This window comes from Mus caroli, unplaced genomic scaffold, assembly GCF_978045245.1.
Source record: "Mus caroli unplaced genomic scaffold, Mus_caroli_1 scaffold_7, whole genome shotgun sequence".
NCBI classification, from domain to species: Eukaryota; Metazoa; Chordata; class Mammalia; order Rodentia; family Muridae; genus Mus; species Mus caroli.
In genome coordinates, this window is record NW_028227262.1 from 144986746 (window position 1) to 145007091 (window position 20346).

At 38.6% G+C, this 20346-nt stretch overlaps 1 pseudogene; it reads right to left on the bottom strand.

Annotated features, from left to right (window-relative positions):
- Nucleotides 1-2807: 2807 nt before the first annotated feature.
- The window catches only part of LOC110296459 (far upstream element-binding protein 2 pseudogene), a 139108-nt pseudogene continuing 121569 nt past the window's right edge, over nt 2808-20346 (bottom strand).

Consider the following 20346-nt stretch of genomic DNA (forward strand, 5'->3'; position numbering starts at 1 on the left):
CAGAAAGCGAACTAGGAAGAGTGAGTCATAGCTTCTCCCAGTGCCAAGCTGACCATGGAATGAATACCTGTGGTTGTTTGAAAGATCAGTGGATCAGTTCCATCAGCACCTGCCTCTGCCCAAACTGTGACTTGGCAAGATTATAACGTTTTATCGGATTAGCTCAAGTAAGTTTGAAAATTTACTTAGAAGATTAAATAATCTTTTATTGTGACTGCTCTTACCTTCCTGCCCAAATCTCTTCTAATAGAATTTCTGCTGCGGCTAGTGAAAGTCAAGAGGAAGATTATGCTTTTGAGAGTTTTCGAAAGGTTTGCGCATCAAAAGTTTACTTCATTCATGAATATCCAGGATCTATAAACAAAGTCGAGGCTGGGAACTTTGCCTAAACTAGAAAGCAGTACCTTTTCTTTCTTGCTATGCTTGCCCCAGTAGAGCCTGATATGCCCCAGACCCACAGGGACACCTTCACAGGTACAGGGGTAGCCCTCACTCTACCTAGTGTGTTACATGGGTGCTGAGGACCAACCTTTACTCAATTTTATTTTCTCAAAGGTGGCCTTGGTTATGTAGAATCAGAATACTTCAATAATATTGACTACTTTAAGCTGGATTTCATCATGCTCCTTACCAACATATCACAGTATTTGGGGAGGGTACATTGTACAGATTAGAGTGGGTCACTGACCCCAGAACTGTGTTCTTTCCTAGGTGGCCAGGGCTGCTCTTCCAGGGTACAATCTATAGAGAAAGGTAACACTTTATAGATCTTGAAAATTTTCAGAGCTGGTTCCTTTCTCCAGCTTTCATCTTTAACAAACACAAGAGTACTTATAAGGAGACATTCTCCTGCAAAGTGCACTCTGCTGATTACTGGCAGGTCCAGGGACACTGACTGAATAGATAGTCAGAATCAGCCTGGATGATTCCCTTAATCACCTTAATCATAGAATCGACCTGCCCTAATGGCCTCAACAAGGAGAGTGGCCGCACAGTCACTCTACATTGTCAACTCGTCCTCAGGACATATTCTGATGCATGTAATGAAGAGCTTGAGGCTTGTATTAGGGACAAGATAATTGCAAGGCTCTGTCAACTGTTCACTATTCCTTTATCAGTAATGAGGAGTTCTCTGAGACTGTCTTCTTTAGGACCCGTGTCACACCCTGGAGCAGTTCTGGGCCTTAGGTGAGTTCAATGATGCTTAGCCACCATCAGAGTACTCCCCTTTCTTCTCCATGTCTGCGTGGTGAAGCCCTGTCCACCCACACCTATTTGGAAACTGATGGGAGCTCTCTATCGTCAGCCCTTAGAATGGGAACCACTGCTTCAATTTCTTGCATTGTGAGCTTCTAAGTGAATTCACCAAATAGACACCCAGTTTACCAGGACCAGAATACACGATTATACAGGTATAGGGCCACATTTCTTGTTAGTATTATTTTTCAAGTGATACATTAGTATACGAGGAATAAAAGAAGCAAAGTCACACTCATAAGTAGGTCCTTAGGATTTTCATGTTTTCTCATTTTTTTAAAGATTTTTATCATATTGCATTAAGCCACAAAGAACTGTTTATTCTCCCCATGACTGCTTTTGATAAAAGTCATCACAGAAAAAGCATGTAAGATGGCTGAGTGAGCAAAGAGACTTGTCCCCAAGTCTGATGCTCTCAAATCCATATGGAGGAAGAAAAGAACCCTTCATGAAAGTTGTCTTCTAACCTCTGCCTGTATACCACTGCATGCATGTTCCCCTCCTCCAGTGAATAAAGAAGTGTAGGAAATGTTTTTCTTCTTTAAAAACATTAGTTTGTGCATGCGTGTGTGTGTGTGTGTGTGTGTGTGTGTGTGTGTGTGTGTATTGGGTGTCCACAAGCCAAGGCATGGATATTGAAGTCAGAGGACAACTTGCTGGAATCAGTTTCCACTTATGTGGGTTCCGAGAAACAAAGTCAAGTCAACAGATTTGACAGCAAACATCTTTACCTCCTGAGCCATCATGGTGGTCCTCCCAAAATGTTTTTTTTTTTAAAGTCATCATGAGAACAATAGACTCATACTACATTGCTCAAGTCATTAGTTTTTTTTCTTTGGCCTCACATTAAAAGTTTACAGTAAATGACCAGTCTACTTAAATAAAACATTATATTAATATAAATTAACATCTTATTAATAATATTCAGATGGACACTTAAAGAATAGCACAAACTTTAGTTATAGTCTAATTTAGTAAACCTCGCAGAAAAAAATTAGCTTTCTATAATGACCAAGGGCTAATTGTGAGGTCTGGAGGAAGAAATGAGTTTAGAGGCTGGCTGGCATCTGTTCTTCCTGTGAACTCAGGGTATATATATAGTTAAATCTTTGCTTTTGTCCTCACCCAGTTTTCATGACTGTAAGATGGGTAATAGCTGTATACCTTATAAAACATTCTGTAAAGTACATTTAATAAAAATGTAAGAGAATTAGTTTCAGGTCCAAGCCAGTGAGTGACAGTAATAGACAGCAAGAGTCTCATGGTGCTCTTTAAACCTCTAGGACTTCTGTTTTCAAAACTAATTCTGTGTTTAAAATTTTATAGTCTTTTTGGGGGCAGAGCAGAGGTTAAATCCTTGCTATTTTCTAAGGCTGGCTCAACATGAAGGATCCCGATTTTGGAAAGGAAAAGGATGAGACACACAGAATGAGAGAGGGAGCGCCTCGGCATGACGGGGATCCCCAGGCCCCTAGGCAGCCAAACCAATCAAATATAGAAACCAATAAAAGAAGCCCCCAAATGAAACAAAAATGGAGGAAAAAATATTTTCACAGATGAAGTTCATATCCATTTGCTTCATTTGCCTGCTGCTGTCCCTGCTGGGTGGGAGGTGGCTGTGGACCACCAGGGCCTGGGGTCTGTCCATAGTAAGCAGCCTGCTGTCTGTAATACTTAGCCCAGGCAGCACTGTAACCAGGCTGGGAACCAGGGGGTGCTCCAGGACCCCAACCAGTGGCCACTTGTGCTTGCTTCTTGTAGTACTCCTCCCAGGCCTTGGTGTAGTCCTGCTGTGGGGGTGCCCCAGGCTGCTGGAGCTGCTGGCCAATTTTTTTGTAATACTCTTCCAAAGCCTTAGTGTAGTCTGATTGGCCAGTGGGTGGAGGCTGGGGGAGCTCCCCGTGTGCAGGTGGGGCTGCAGGGGCTGGGGCAGGGGCTGGCACAGGGCCTGGGAGTTGCTGGTAGTAGTGAGAGTAGTAGGCAGCCCAAGCAGCATTAGGATCTGTAGCCGCTGCAGCAGCTTTGTTTGGGTTGTGAGGAGCAGTTGGTTGCAACGGGTGGTAGGTATTGCTCCAGCCCTGAAGTGGGTACTGGTGAGGAGGAGGACCACCAGCATGAGGGGGCGCCCCTGGAGGCCACTGGTTGAAGGGTCCAGGGTTGAAAGGCTCCATGGGTCCAGCAGGGCCTGGTCAAATTAAATCACAAAGAGCAGAACAAAACCTATAAAATGATATATGTATAGAAATATATAAATCTCTATTCCCCCAATCTCTGAGCCCACCCTCTGAGGGAAGCGGTTCACTATCTCCCTATTGTCTGGGGCCCTATTCTTGTTTTGTTTTTTTGTTTTTTTGTTGTGTTTTTTTTTTTTTTTTTTTTTTTTTTTGGTTTTTCGGGACAGGGTTTCTCTGTGTAGCCCTGGCTGTCCTGGCACTCACTTTGTAGACCAGGCTGGCCTCGAACTCAGAAATGCGCCTGCCTCTGCCTCCCGAGTGCTGGGATTAAAGGCGTGCGCCACCACGCCCGGCCCTATTCTTGTTTTTAAATAAACTTTTTAAAAAGAAAGAAGCAGTCACTATGGCTATCTCTCTCTTTTTTCTTTTTTCTTTTTTCTTTTTTCTTTTTCTTTTTCTTTTTCTTTTTCTTTTTCTTTTTCTTTTTCTTTTTCTTTTTCTTTTTCTTTTTCTTTTTCTTTTTCTTTTTCTTTTTCTTTTCTTTTCTTTTCTTTTCTTTTTTTTTTTGTTTGTTTGTTAGAGTTGGAACATTCCTTGGACCAGGTGTGGGTGTCATAGGCCCCTCCTGCCCTGCCCATCTCTCTTTGTCTCTCTTTTTCTCCCTGCCCCCGCTCTTCCCTGGCTCCTCCTTATACCCACCCCAACCCCAGGACTGGCCTGATACATTGTCATCTGTTGAAGATGAGATAAACTGAGGAAAAAAATGAGAACAAAACAAAAAAAATTGTACGGCAGTTTTTACTTTTTATCGCTCGTTTTTAACTTCACAAAAAAATGGTATCAAAAACAACAAAAAATTTTATAGTCTTCAGTAAACTCTGGGGTATATTTCTTTAGAACAAAATAATTATAAGGAACTCCTTCATAGTGCAGTATGAGTGTTAATTTCAGTTTAAAGATAAAGGAACTGACAAGATGACAAGTCACTCACTCAAGATTACCTGGAGAGCAAAACCTGAATCAGGATGAAACTGGGAGCCACACTCCAGAATTAGTGCTGCCACAAGGTGGGCTTCTTAGAATTAAAAACAAATGATTTATTACAATTAACTGTAAGTATGAAATACTGTTCTTTTAAAATGTATAAAATTAATTATTGAAACAATCAGCACTTTTGACTTAAATAGCCATAGCTCAATTTTCCCCTCATATTTGTTTTGAATGAATATCCTATATTTAACCTAGTGGTGATGAGGCCAGCTTCCGCATTGGAGTGAGACCTTGTCCTAAAAACCAAGCAGCCAACTACCCAACCAACCAGCCAACCATTCCCATCCCACCACCCACTCAACCAACCAACTAGCCAGCCAGCCACCCACCCACCCAACCAACCAACTAACTAGCCAAACAACCACCCAACTGACCAACTAATCACTCAACCACCTACCCAACCAACTAACCAGCCAAACAAACACCCAACTGACCAACCAAACAACCAATCAACCACTGAACCACCCAACCAACCATCACCACCACCAATATAAATTATTCAGAATTTTTAGTATTCTAAAATGGCCTAGAGTTCTCTGTACATGGTGTTTTTTTCTTTTGGAATCTGTTTTTCATATAAGAGTTAGTACTAGGAAAGTCAACAAAGAGTAAAGGATGGGATATAGCAATGACTGATTATTCAAATATGTAAGTTTTAGACCAATTAAAAACACATTGGAAACTGGTAGCAACAGAAGACTATAATGGTGCAGAGCTAAGGGTACTTCTGCTGTGTAAAAAGGACAATACTGAGTTGTAGACAATATGGTAACTGACTGTGAGGGAAAGTACATGCCATTGCAACAAGAACATAATTTGGAGATGACCAAGGTTTATATTTGTAAAGAAACAGATCCCAAAGATAAGTATGTTTTAAAATATACAACTAAGGTCCTAACCTAGATATCCACATACTGTAACTTTTATTTATCTAAACCACATCTACAAACTTGTTTTCTGAGCTAGCTGATATAAAGGCTTAAAATAGAGAGGCAGAGAGTCTTACTTCACTGGGCAGAATTGGTAAATCCTTATGACATATGCTGAAGGCTCATAATCTGTTCCTTCTATGTTTGTACTAACACCCTTCTCTCTCTTTTCCTCATGCTCCTTGCTAGAGTTAGATTGTCTGACTGGAACTTTCTGTCCTGTCATTCCATGACTTCTATCTTCTTTGTTTTCTTTCTGTATTTTTATTTCTTTTATGTTTTACTTTCAATGGAAAAAGAAAATACAAGGTAAAACTTCTCTCTCTTTTTTTCCTATTGCATTAGAAAAGGAAATGAAATGTCCTACCCAAATGAAGGGTTCTATCCTCTGGGACACGACAGGACTATTGTTAGCACTGGGCACGTAGCTCTGTACATGAACCTTGCATAAATAATTCCCCTATGTGTTTAGGGAGTGAGGACTTTTGACATCAGAAAGCTCTTCAGAGACTACTTATTATTTAGTTTCTGCTTGAAATCAGGTAAGAGTCTTGATCCAAAGACACCATTTTGGAAAAAAACAAACAAAAAAAAAACCAAACTCAATTTCCACAAGACAACATCAGAATTAGACAAAGAGAAAGATTAATAGTTTTGACAAGAAGCTTTGGCAGTGCATGGTTAAATAAGCACAGGGCCCTCTCAGAAGTTTCCAAAAAGAGATAGATGTTAGTGGCAGTTGCTATCACCTTGTCCAACTTTATACAATCTCCAGATTACAAATTCAAGTGGATATTACTTTCTTCCTATTCTTTGGCTTAGCTACCAGTAGCAGAGTTGGCAAGAGGAAACTGGATGCTAAGCTCCTCAGTGGAAATGCCCCCAAAGATATACTTGTTTCAGCCTCGTCTGCAAATGCCTCCTCCTTCCGCCTCTGCAAATTCATCCCACCTACTGTCAGGAAGATCCCAGATCATACTCTAATGGTTCATTTAATGGCTAAAATTAGGCTGACTAGAAATGTCCCACAGGTGAAATTCAGCTCCTTAAGATGCTATACCACATTTATTTCAAGGTTTTGAGAAGTTTTTTTTGTGCTTCATTAACTGGTACACAGTGGATGAACCTGGCAGTTGGAGGGGGATGCTGTCCTATTCTGTTCCTCATCTAGACTACCAGAATACCATTCACTGCTATTTTGTTCTTTTTCTTTCACACTAGCATAGGGCCTGGGGTGGTGGTAGTGGTGGTGGTTAAGCTTAAAGAAAACACTTTAGTCGTTGTATGTCCATTGCCTCATTGTCAAGAATAGGTTCTGGCTTATCTGTCCACATGCTTTGCATGGTTCACTTATGCCATATATACACAATATTATATATGATATATATATATTAGTCATAGTATATTATATGATATACATCTTAGTATTTAAGTATACATATTAAAAGTTAATTATATATAAATATATTAATGATATAATTAATGATATATATTGTGTGTATTATAACATGGGTTTTATTATAATATTTACAACACATACACACTCATGTAGGCACTCACACACACATGCATGCACAGACACACACGTGCTGCTCATATCCTTCCTCTTCCTCTTCCTTAGGAGCCTCTTCTCTCATCTTGTGGCAGACAGGGACAAAGCTTTAATTTGACTTTCCTTGTTTTCTAGCCAGTACCATTCACTCCACATTAGCTTTGAGCCGAATACAAACTAAGCAATATTCTCAAAGACAAAAACAGATGTTAAAAAAAAGGCCACTTAACTAATTACTCAACTGTTCTGTGACTTCTGTGCTCATACCTACTACAGGAATCACTTTAGAATACCAGACCCAGCACTCAATTGGGTTGTCAGAGCCTTGTTGCTGCAGCACCCTCTTGGATAGTCCTCACTCAGTGAGTTTGAGATGGGTTAGATATGAACCAGAGATAGAAAGTCAGTAGGCAGGGCAGGAACCCCACAGCAGCAATTCTGAGAATGTCCTTGTCTAGGAATTCCAGAAGAGGGTTCTGGCTCCAGTTGCTCCTTATCTCCTACCTTTGCCTTAAGCTATATGTAAGGGTTTTAAAGGAGGCACCAGACACCTCTCTGTTGAGCACACTGGACTGACCAGTTTTTTCTTACCCATACCTCACCTCAGTTTCCACCTGGAATCCTTAAAAAATGTCACCAACTAGTAACTGCATGGTACCCTGGTTTCTGGGACTCTATACAGAAGCTCTGCCTTCTCCCACCCTCTTCTGCTCTAACCTATGCATCTATAATTAACTTCTTTCCAGAACTCAACCTCTGTGATTTGTGAATTTCATTCTTCAGAGTCACAAGACAAAAGTCCAGAGGCAATGACTTCTGGAAGTTTTGAGTGACTAGTCCTCTGGTGCTCTAACCAGAATTAAAGACTCTGAAGAGAGGAGAGGCACCATTTCATTTCAAAGACATCATGGTTTTCACATATCAAAGTGTAAGAATTTACTTCTTCAAATGCCTCCTATACAGATTTTTAAACATACATTAAAAAAAAAAATCCAGGTTGTATCTTGTGATCAGGCAAACTCAGGGAACTAACTTAATTATCTTTTACTATTTTCTGACTCAAAGACCTGATGATTTAATTACCTCTTAAATCTCATGGTTGAAGTGTATCTTGGAGAGACATTTCAAAGAAATATGAAGGACAGTTTGATTTTTAAAATGGTGGTCATAAGGACTGGAGTGTGAAAAGATAATTAAGGAGAGAGTCAGGAGAAGTGTTTCAGTGAAGAAAAGGGGACAGAGTGGGCGTGAGTGGGAAGATGGAGCATGCAAGCCATCCAGGCAGCGCGATAATGACCTCCTTATTGGTCTTCCCTCTTCAGCCTCTGTAGTCTCAAATCCCTCAGAGCTGTCAAGGCCTGCCTTTGATTGCATTATTTCCCTCTCTCAGAGCCCTTTGCCAATGCCCAGGTACCTCTCAAGCCAAATCAATGCTCTTAATTACAGGCATCAGTCTTCACTTCTGGTTCCTTGCAATCACGGCCATCCTCACTACTTGGGTGCAAGGCCCTTGCTGAGAGCTGTCAGATCTTTCAAAGTAAAGCAGTACCTTGGTTTCCAGCTACTCCACCCTTTTGATGAGGTCGTGAGCCTTTCTTTCTCTAGAACACTGCTTTAAAGTCTCTCTGTCAGTGAAGCTCCCCCCCCCCCTTTTTTTTAAATTTGCTGCCCAGGATGGCTGTAAACGTATCAGCGCAGCTCAGTGTTATAGATAGGTTTCTTCTTGGTGTGAAGCTGCTGACCTTGCTTCCTTAGAGTTCATTTGAAACTTCTGGCAAATGCTCTATTTGACCCTCGGAGATGCACAGAAAACCTTTTCCTATTTTCTAGCCAGTTTCATAACCCAGGAAACATTTTTCACAGAGATCGGTGAGCCCTATTTTCGAATGGTAAACATTGAAGCAGATAGCCTTCTTCTCGATGTTGGTGACCAGATGGACACTAAACTATTCTGAACAGGAATTCTTGTTAAACCAGAGAGAAGGCTTGTGAAATGTCCCTATATGATCAACGTCTCTTTCTATGGAAATGGTGAGAAGTCTGATTTTCATATAAAAGAAAATGATACCGACCAATCTCGGACCCCTGATTCGTATGCTCGTGGAAAACGCTCTTGAGTCAGGACATGCAGTACCGTGTTCCTGATTTCAGCATTGCTGTGATCTGAAGTTTAAGATCATCTGACCAACCTGTTTTTATGCAGTATCGAGGCACAATTAAATATCCTCTATATCTAGGTTTTCCTTTAATACCCCCTAAGTCTTTAGTAGAAAGTCTTATACAAGATGAAATAAAATTTAAAAACAAAACAAAAAGCATACATTGAACATGAACGTTTTATATGTAGTGTTTATGCACACTGAGTATAATAGTTCAGTTACACTGATTTTATTGAGGAAAAAAATACTATAAATTTTTGCTAAATGAAATTTCTTTAAATAGTCCTGATAGATACTATAAAGATAGATTGGTTTTCTTGTGGGTCTCTAACAACTGGAACAGGGGCTACCCCAAAAACCTGTCTGTGGGATATGTTCTTCTACCTGGGCTGCCTCGTCTGGCCTCAGTGAGAGAGGATGTACCTAGCCTCACAGAGACTTGATGTGCCAGAGTGGGGAGATATCCAGGGGCCCCCACCTGCTCAGAGGAGAAAGGGAGTGGGCAAGGGTGAAGAGTTATTGGAGGTGGTGACTGGAAGACAGTGAATGGGATGTAAAACGAATAAGTGAAATAGTAATAGTAGTAATTGTAGTAGTAATAATGATGATGATGAGTCAAAAACCAAACCAAAAGAAACAAACAAAATAATTTTAACTTGAAAGCCTATCCTACCCCTTTAATTTTTGACACTCTGTCCTGGGTTTTCTAAAATATCTTTTTTTCCCCATTTTTTTTACAAAGATTTTCTTCTTTAAAATTTTATGTACACCTGTGTTTTGTCTGTATGTATGTCTGCGTGGGCATGTCAGATACTCAGGAACTGGTGTTTCAGAGAGTTGTAAGCTGCCATGTGGGTGTTGAGAATAGAACCTGGGTTCTCTGGAAAAGCTGCCAGTGCTCTTAACCGCCGAGCTATCTCTCTAGTCTGAGTATCCTTATTTTGTAGTCTAGGTATTGAAAAGATTTGCCTGATGGAAGAGAGCCATGGGGTAGTGATGTGCCATCAATTAGTTACTTAGTATTGTGATTTTTCTGAGTTTTCAGATCTGGTTCTTGAGCTTCAGAAATAATATTTCAGATTACAAAAAATAAAATACAACTACTTATGCTTCCTGACATTCCTTTGCAGATAAGTGAGAGTGTTTGAAACCCACTCCTGAAACTATAAAGTACTAATGGCAAATTTGAACCAATCTGTCAAACTCTTGTGTCATGACAAGATTATACAATTTCTGCTGTCATGTAAAATGGCCTATTACAAATTACTAGTACTGGTCTAGTCCCACATTTATTAGATAGTCTTACTCTTTGTCAGGGAAGAAGTGAGCTCCACTTTAAAGCATTCTGTTCTTCCAATCTCTTACCCAGAGAAGAAGATGGAAATTTAATATTGTGAATATGTTTTAAAATTTAAAGCTTAGTAATAATAGTTCTAACAAGGACCTCCGCTATTCATAGATATGCTTAGTGGATCCATCATCCCTGGGGTTAATAAACCTTTCCTTCCTTAAAAGACCACATGAATAGTCAGAGTTTTATGAAGTCCACTTTTTACTCCTTGGTTTATACTTGTAAAGGACTGACCATTCAAACTGGATCAGTGGAGGTGTGGTTTCTGAGACAAGCAAGAGGTTAATCCGTTTTAAGAGGTGAAGTTTTAAGGTCAGACATCTTAGTTTTCGAAGGAAGGACCAAGTTGCTCACAGGAAGATTCAGCCATATGACAGATCTTGTCCTTAGGAGCCAATGTGAGTCATAACTGAACCCAAGACCCACTGTCCCCATCTGTCACCTATTGTATGGCTTCTAGAGTGCTTGAGTACATAAACAATCTAGGTATGTATTTTGAAGGCAAAATTTTGAACATGAACATTTTATATGTATCATTTATGCACACCAAGTATAATAGTCCAGTTAAATTGATGTTATTGAGGGTAAATACAATGAAATGGTGGGGGGGGGGTCTGGGCATAGCACTCTATTCTAAGACGGCCTGAGAAATTCTCTAGCAGGGCTATTATTACATAACAGAATCTCCACAGCTTCAACATTTTTCTGTTCTTTTTCAAAGAGGGAATGATTTGAGAAATTCAAGTTCTTCTAAAGAGTTAGACAAAAAAAACCTTTTCTGAGATTAGAAGAAACCAAGATGACAGTTTTTTGTCCTATAATTAAGACCTTCTCTCTTGAAGGGAAGGGGGGGGGCTAACGTGGGAGGGCTTTGTAAGAGTAGTACTGGGAGGAGAAGAGGGTGGGGGCCACTATGGGGATGTAAAGTGAATAAACCAATTAATTAATGAAGGAAAACCCACACAAAAAGCATCATAAAAAAAAAGAATTTGAGATATAAGACATGTTTGAAAGTGACCCCATGTGGCCCTGTGTATTACACATCTCTCCTGTGTAAAGGGAGATGGGATTGCTTCTGTAAAAACTACCATGAACTTAGAGCCATAAAATGTATTATTATTTGCTAGGTATCTTTCTAGGCTAAAATCAAGGCATTATCTTTGAGAGATTTATTTTGTCCTTTCAGCCCTTTAAGTCCCTGTACTCTTTGACTCACATATATCTTCAAGTGTGATGTATTTTACTGAAGTATGGTTATTACAGAAACCTCAGTCTCTGAAAACAATACCAAATGCTCTAGTGATGACTTCCTACCATATGTTACAGCATAATGACTCAACTCAACAGTGTTACCAAGTTGTAAGCTAAACTATGATCTGTCTGTCTGTCTGTCTGTCTGTCTGTCTGTCTGTCTATCCATCCATTCACCTACCCATTCATCTGTCCATGCCTCTATCTATCTATCTATCTATCTATCTATCTATCTATCTATCTATCTATCTATCCATTCATCTATATGAATAAGCTTGATGGGACATGGTTATCATTAAGATTGTTGCTATTTATAATTTATAGAAGTCAGTGTTTTATTAGTAGTAATAAGTTACTTAGCAATAATGGTGGGCTTGTCTCTCTTGCCATTGAAGTTGAAGACTCCCCATGTAAATAACCTCTACAGCAAGTCAGACTAATGGTCACGTGTGGACTGTGCACTGTATACGTCCTGCTTTTCATCTCTTTTCTGAAAAAACATTATAGCTTGTTACCAGTTCAGAGAGATGGGAAAAAAATCATGTTTTGCCTATCTTTGCTTTTGGCAGTAATTCTCAAACTTCAGGATGTGGAGTCACTTGAAAGTTTTAGGTCTCAGTCAATTTCTCATTCCTTTGTCCAGAGTGGACCTGAGAACTTGTGCTGCTAATAAGTTTCTGTGGGCTGTTATTGAAGAAGTTCAGTAAGTGATGTTTTTCTCTTAGATACTTCTGAGACTTAACTGCTAGTGACTCAGCCCTGGTTGACCTTTTGTGCTTTTGTGAAAGCGACTTAGTGCTGAGATGTACTGCTGGTGATTCACCCTTACCCGACCTTCTGTACTTTGACTAAAGTGACTTAATGGTTCTGTGTTCCATATTACTCTCTGCAAGAGGAAATATGGCCTCGGAGGCTTGACAATGTTCAGGCTCACATGAATAGTGCTATGGTGTTTCAAGCATTTATTATAAAGTGTTATTTTTCAGACTTGAAAAATTTCCCAAAGAAGTCATGGCTAAAGCTCTCTGTAGAAATTGAAATCTCCCTGTGACTTCAAAATTGTTCACTCTTGAGTATTGGCTTATTGGTTTGGGCAGGAAGTAGTTTAACTTTGTATTATTGTTGTTTTATTATTCCCTTTGAAATTATACTTTTAAAATTTAAATTTATACTTTTTGATTTTTAAAGTTAAACTTTCATTTAGATGATTAATGGCTATTGATTCATTTGATAAAATCTTACAATGTTTGAGAAACTCTTAAGTGAAAACCTTTTTTATTTTTTAAGTTGTAAATAACTTTTTAAAAAGCTGTAAATAAGTTGAAAGACTATAGGCATAAAATTAAAAAGCATATAAAATAGTATGAATTGAAATACAGATTCTTTCTTTTAGATTAAAAATGCTGATTTTGTAAGAATATTACATTGAATTACTTACAAATAAATTCACTGTGTGCAAGTTTTAGTGCGTCAGTGTCCCATTTTGTCCCTCAGTCCCCAGTTCTGACACACATCCACTCTATGTATTTAGAGCTAGAACTCCTTTAAGAGCTTTCTCATCTGATGATGGAGAAAAATACAACATCTCCCTGTATAAAAAACTATGAAGCCTTAATGGCTTTTGTAGAGAGGAAACACATAGAGTCAATGTGGGTCATGAGATGGTTGAAATGTCACTCATTAAAATGTGATTGCTAAGTTAAGACATATTTTTAAATGAAAATCATTGAGACAATTTTTTTCCATTGGGTTTCTGCTCTTTTGACAGCTCTATATCAAATTAGCAAAACAAAATGGCAATTAATGTCAGAACAAAGAGAGTAGGGAGGTGAACATTGGAGCTGCTTAGGGAATGACTCTACTATAGAGAGGGAAAGCCAGGTATAAGAAGTGACATCAAAGGCATGCCCCCGATGCTCCTACTACTGACAACCTACAAGGAGGGAAAAAGTTTAAGTCGGTCATACCTTCTGATTTTCATATCTGTGTTTGGAGAGAAGTGTACTGATTAAAAATAAAATAAAATAAAATGAAATAAAATGAAATAAAATAACAACTCAGGATTCCACCAAAACATCCTTCCCCAAAAGTAAGAATGTGCAAGGAAGGTAGCTAGGCTTCACAAGTGTTAGGAGTTCAGATGGCAGCAGCTATGTGCCCTTGGGGACCTAAAACACTAGAATGAACAGATATAGCATATAAATAACTATGAAAAATTAAATTACAAGTAAAATGTAAAAGAAGGAAAAAGAGCATATCAAAATGGACTTGCATACTTGAAAAATCATTCAAGTATCTTTACATGTGCAGATGAAAAAAAGTAAATGCTGAAATCAAAACTCATTGCATGTATTCACCACAGAGGAATGAAGTGAGGACAGACATAAAGAAAATGCCAAACTACAGAAGTTCAGCAAACAGTAGCATATAGAAAGCAAGAATAAAAAGTTAAAGGTTGTGGAGTCAAGATGCAAAGAGCTAGAAACTTACAAGCATCTAATTTGAAGAAACAGCCCTGTAGACAACAGCACTTGGAAAGTTATAAAAGCTTCCCAATACCCTCAAAGTCAGAGATATAAAAATAAATACATTTATGTAACTTTAAAGTAAGATTTCCATATACTAGTGACTATGAACAAATCTTGATAAAGGCTAGAGAAGAAATCCACACACCCTTTAAAAGAGTAATGAATGGAACAGCCCTAAATTCCCTAGCTCTGTAACAGATGCAGGAAGAAATCTTAGCCTGTGAGAAAACTATACATTTTTGGAAATTAAACAAGGATGAAAGTAATCTAAAGATATTTAAAATAAAAATTGGCAGTTTTTTTTAACCATGAAAAGACCTATATTTATAAAGGCTGTATTCATAACAGCAGAAAAAAGTGGCAAACACTGAAACCCTTGATGCTTATAACAAAAAGAAGGAAGCCTGAGAAATTGCTTGCTGATCCATACAGACACACACACACACACACACACACACACACACACACACACACACACAAATCCAAGAAAGGTTAAAAAACAGGTACTTAGCAAAATAAGTTAATAAAGGAAAAAACAGTTGTAATTAGCAGTATCAACAAAAAAATTTAGTCATTTAAAAAAACAAAGTAATACAAATAAATTTGTGACAAAACTTAGCAACTCAAAGATGAGAGACAAAAGTAACATCATTAACATTTGTGTATAAAATTCAAACCAAGTCAAATGGATATATTTGTAGGAAATATTACCTATGAAGCTTTTAATATGAAATAGAGGTCCAGGTGGGTAGATAAATATTGCTCCTTATTGAAAACAGCATAGCCACTTTAATCAGTGAATTCTATCAGGCTGTAAGGAAAAACATCATTCTAATCATAAACTCTTTCAGGGATTAGGTCAAAACACACTTTCCAGGCGTTGCTTGCTAACAAACAGATAAGGATGCTCCGTGAGCGGAAAATTCCAGATCAATCCTACTCATGTATATTTATAAATGACAAATGAAATACATAATATTAACAACTCATATCCAGCAGTCTATGATAATGATCAAGTCAAGCTTGTCCCAGGATTGCAAAGATATCTGAACTTGATCAAGTTAATAAATGTGTTTCACCAAATTGGAAGGGTAAGAGAGAAGTCCTATTTAGTCACTCATATGAACCAGAAAATCCTGTGTTGTAACTGAACACCTGCCTCTGATTGCCATCCTTTCCAACATGGGAATATACACATTTATAGAAACTTAGAGCAAACTTCTCAGTTGATGGTGAATTTTGGAAAGTTTTTTTAAAAAAACTAAGAATAAGACAAATGTATATATTTCATATTTTACTTTCCTGCTTGTTTTGATAATGCTGGAGTTTTTAGTTAAATATATCAAAATAAATAAATATATGTATAGAGAGGAAGTAACAAAACTCTTTTCTACAATAATTTTCTGGTCAGATATACGTTGGTAGGATCAACCGGAAAACAAACAAACCAAAACTAATAAGAAACTCAGCAGATGTTAGGATAGCAAACACGGAAGGATTCCAAAAGGTTTAACAAATTGTTTTTAATGTGTGTGTGAAGAAAATGAAAAATCGTTATTGAAATGTGTTTTTAAATCAGAGAGATAGATTAGTAAGACAATATTGCTAAGATGTCGATTTTCTCTGAACTAAATAAGTTTTAGGGCAAACCCAATGAAACTTGGTAAAGGGTTTTTGAGATGCCTGACTGACTTAGGAAAATATTTGAGTACGAGATGGAAGGGTCAGGAAGAGCTTGATACTCCCGACAGCAGAGATGTGGCTGCAATCTTTAGCCCAGCTACCAACCCCACTATTAACTCAAGCTAATGGAGAGATCCTGAGCTCAGCAAGGGACTTTTCTGCATATACTGCAAATAAGTAATTAACATGATATAAGTTTTATACCAATAATTATTCTCAGAGGAATAAAAAAAGCCTTGTGGGTTACACAAAAAAATCCTTTATGGATGAGATAACAAGGTAGGAACTGAGCCACAAATGAGATAAAAAATTAAAAGAATACTTTTATGACCTTAAGATAAAGATTTTTTATAAACAAAATGTAAAAAGGAATCAAGTAAATGAGAGTAAATTTGATAACTTAAACAGCAGATCTAAGCTGCCTTCACTGTAATTCTAAAAATCCATTAAGCCATGAAATATAAAAGTTTATCCTCATATGCAAATTGATTTTGCAGCAAAGCCCAACAGGAAAGGACTCCAGTGTTTTCTTAACACCTGATGTGAACACGTGCTTATCCTGCCGTGAAATGCATGGGTGACTTTAAGTATAGAGTTCTCCTAGGGTTGTTAGCAATACTCATATCAGATATATCCTACACAATACTTGTGACAAAAATCTGCAGCAATATGATCTTAGTTGTTTTCAATAAGAGATAATGGACCTAAATATTTGCTGTCAAGAGGAAAAAACAACTGATAACTTATTATGCATATTAATAGCTCAGCTCGATGATTCCTCGATGTATGAATATGAATATTACAAACACTGTTGAGCATTAACATTTCTCAATGTAAGGAAAATTATTTTGAAAACAGCCTAAGCATTCTTCAATAGGGAAATGGGTAAAATTGTGTGTGAAACCAAGTAATAATTTTGGATATGGACAAAAACATATTTAAAAAACATGAAAACAAGCCGGGCGTGGTGGCGCACGCCTTTAATCCCAGCACTCGGGAGGCAGAGGCAGGCGGATTTCTGAGTTCGAGGCCAGCCTGGTCTACAAAGTGAGTGCCAGGACAGCCAGGGCTACACAGAGAAACCCTGTCTCGAAAAACCAAAAAAAAAAAAAAACGAAAAAAAAAAAAAAAACATGAAGACATACACAGGCCAATTTCAAGTTCAGGGCTATAGAGACCTCTGGGAAAGAAGGAAGGGGTGGAGAAACCTGTATAAAAAATAAAGCACTGCAATGTTTTATTTTTCTACAAGATTATTAAACAATCATGAAAACATGTTAAAAACTGTCAGTAAACAACAAAGAATAGGAATGCAATTCAGGATTGCTGCTGCCGGTGGATAGTGTTGGGGAAGCTTGGTTTACAGGGATAGGTAACAAAAGAATTAGGCTGTTGGGTCATGATTCCATTTTGTTTTATCACCCACATGCCTATACATATATTAGGTGTGTTACATATTAAAGAATGTATTCAAAATGTAGATTTAGAATGTCAAAACCCTTCCTGTCCTTATTCAGTGTTTTAAAAGCAGGTGACTTTTCTTCTCTCGATTCATCACAAAATCGATTTCACGGCTCACTAATGTCCTGAGCAACTTTTAAAAAGTTCTGCCGGAGTACTGATCCAGACTATAAGCCATTCTGATCCCTAAGCATTACGGTGGCTGATGGTAAAGGGATGGGCTGATTTTATGTTAGAAACAATGTGAACTGACGTATCACAAATGAAAACATTCTTCCTCATCGCCCTGAAGGTTGGAGCTTATTTCTTTCCTTTTCAGTTATTGACTGATTATACTTAGATAGCCTCGTCTCTTCTGAAGCTAGAGTCCTATTGTGCTTCTGGTGAATTTAATGTCACGGTAAAGAATACTCATTGCAAACCACAGTAGCATGGAACTGGAGCAGGAGAAAAGCCATTCATTGCAAGCAGCTGTGTGATCCACCCTGACAGCCCTGCTTCCTGCATCAGCCCCTCTTGCAAGCAGCTGGATTTGGGCATTCAAATGGACCAGAACTGCCTCAGACAGCAACACCCTCCTCTACCTTCCTCTGCTGCCACAGGCAGCTCCCTCCCATCTCCTGTGCATTAATTTAGCAAGCAGTCTTTCGATAAGCCAAGGAATCAGAAGGCCCAGAAGATGAAGTTCACAAAGATGAACTGAAGGCATTTGTGCAACTCTTGTTCTATTTGACTGACAGGAGATGCTAGGGAACCCAAGCCAAGCCCACATATTCGAAGTGCAATATGTGAACATAGGCTATGAGACCGGGGTCTTTCTCTTCACCCCTTTGTTGAGAAGCGGAAGGTGGTTTCCATGTAGCCGGACATTTGGACTTTGGAGATTCCGCAAGATGCAGACATTCTCAAAGTTAAGTGAAGAAGTTCAGTGAGACCTTGAAGTTGTACCCTATGAGCAAGCACAACAAGTCTCCCTTTTTACACAGGAAAGAGGGCCCTCCAAAACAGATGCAGATGCGGCCCAGCTTATTTTTCCACTGTCTGTGGGAAAACAAGCTGAACTCAGAGGAAACCAAACCCTTGATCTGGCTTTTCTTTGAAAGAGTCAAAAGGTCCCCCCAACCCACACCCAAAATTTGCATTAATCGGCTTTACTAAAAACAACAGTAGATTTTTAAAAAGTATCATTTTAATAAGAGGTGGAAAAAGGAGGCCAAAATAAATACCAACTATGACAAAAGGATTTAACATTTTTTCACCTACCACTAACTAATAAATTGTATAGATTTTCATGCATTTTATTTGTATCTGGATGATTTTACTATCACTACCTTATGCATGCTCCAGTAGGGCTCTCTGTGTGATTCCCCAACTCTTGAATGTGTACTCAGATATTTCCAAGGTCATATTGAAATTTCAGTCCTCAGATTTAAGCAACAGCAATTCCTATTTTCTAGGCGATGTGCCCTAATTAAGTACTTCAAATGTAAATATTAAAACATAAAATATTGCCTATAGCATCAAAGTGTCATAAGATTGTCATAAGAATTAAGGTCAAGAACTCATAAAATGCTTGGAAATATCTGCATTATATAACTAGGTGTTTAACTGTTGGCTATCATTAATAATGAGTACAATGAAAATTAATAGTACTAACTTGGAACATACTACAGTGAATACGTTGTTGTGTCAGCTATAGTCAATCCCTGACAATACAGTGCTTCCCCAATCTTATTCTCAAATGCCAGAGTCTTCATTTTTTTTTTCAACTACAGTGTTTGGTTGTGACGTTTTACAACTGGAAATTGGTCTTATTTCATTAGTTTTACACCCAGTGAAAAAATGCCAGTCAGCAACTGCTACTATCATGGGGAATATGCGATATGAGAACCAGGGGCTGAACATGGGGAACTAAACGTTTAAGTGGGGGATGGAAATCCGACTGGGAATGGGGAGACTATGGGGAAAAGAAGGAGTAGGGAATGGGTTAAGCCAAACTAAGGATGCATGAAGGAGCCTTGTGAAATCCCACTCCATGGTAAGCTTGTTTCAAACGTAATTTTATTTTTAATTTAATGATTTTTTTAAAATTTTAAAAAAAATTTTATTAGATATTTTCTTTATTTACATTTCAAATGTTATCACTCTTTCCTGGTCTCCCTCCTAAAATACCTTCCTCTTATGCCCTTCCCCCTGCCCCTGCTCACCAACCCACCTACTCCCTCTTCCTGGCCCTGGCATTCCCCTACACTGGGGCATAGAGCCTTCACAGGACCAAGGGCCTCTTCTTCTATTGGTGACCGACTAGGAATTTGAATAGAAGTTCTCCAAGTTAATGAACAACGCTATGCTCAGAAATTATGGATTCCTAAGTGAAAATCTCACTGCCAGGTCCTGGTCACCACCTTGCCTGCTATTGGTCAAAGAGACCCCAGAGGTACCCAAAGACATACTATTATCATCGCTTTTGGTTGTTCACTACAACTAGACCAGAAGACCCTATTGCTGAAGACACCACACAATTTGGCGGAAGAATACTAAGGTATCAATGTTTAATTGACCTGGAAACTCTCTGCTGGCTAGCTTTCACAGTGCCGTGAGGTGTTACTCAGACTGTTGAGGGAGAAGAGACATTGGTTGTCTTGTCAAGCACTAGACCCTGCATGCTACGGTAGCAACACATCGGGCAAGATGTGCCCACTGGTGCCACAGGCAAGAGTGCTTATGAAGGTAACCGTCTGCTCCCTCACTGGACTTGAAGCTTGTTTCACTGGAGGGAATTCCTGCCTAGTCCTGTGAACATGGTCCAAAAGAAGACTAGGGAGTCATAGCCTGTACAGGAGAGCTTATTACTGCTGTTTTTCTAAATGGTCATGTTGCCAAACTGACTTCTACGTGGTCACGTTTGTACAGTAGATCCGTAAATCTATGGCTGTTTCCAAGCTTAGTCA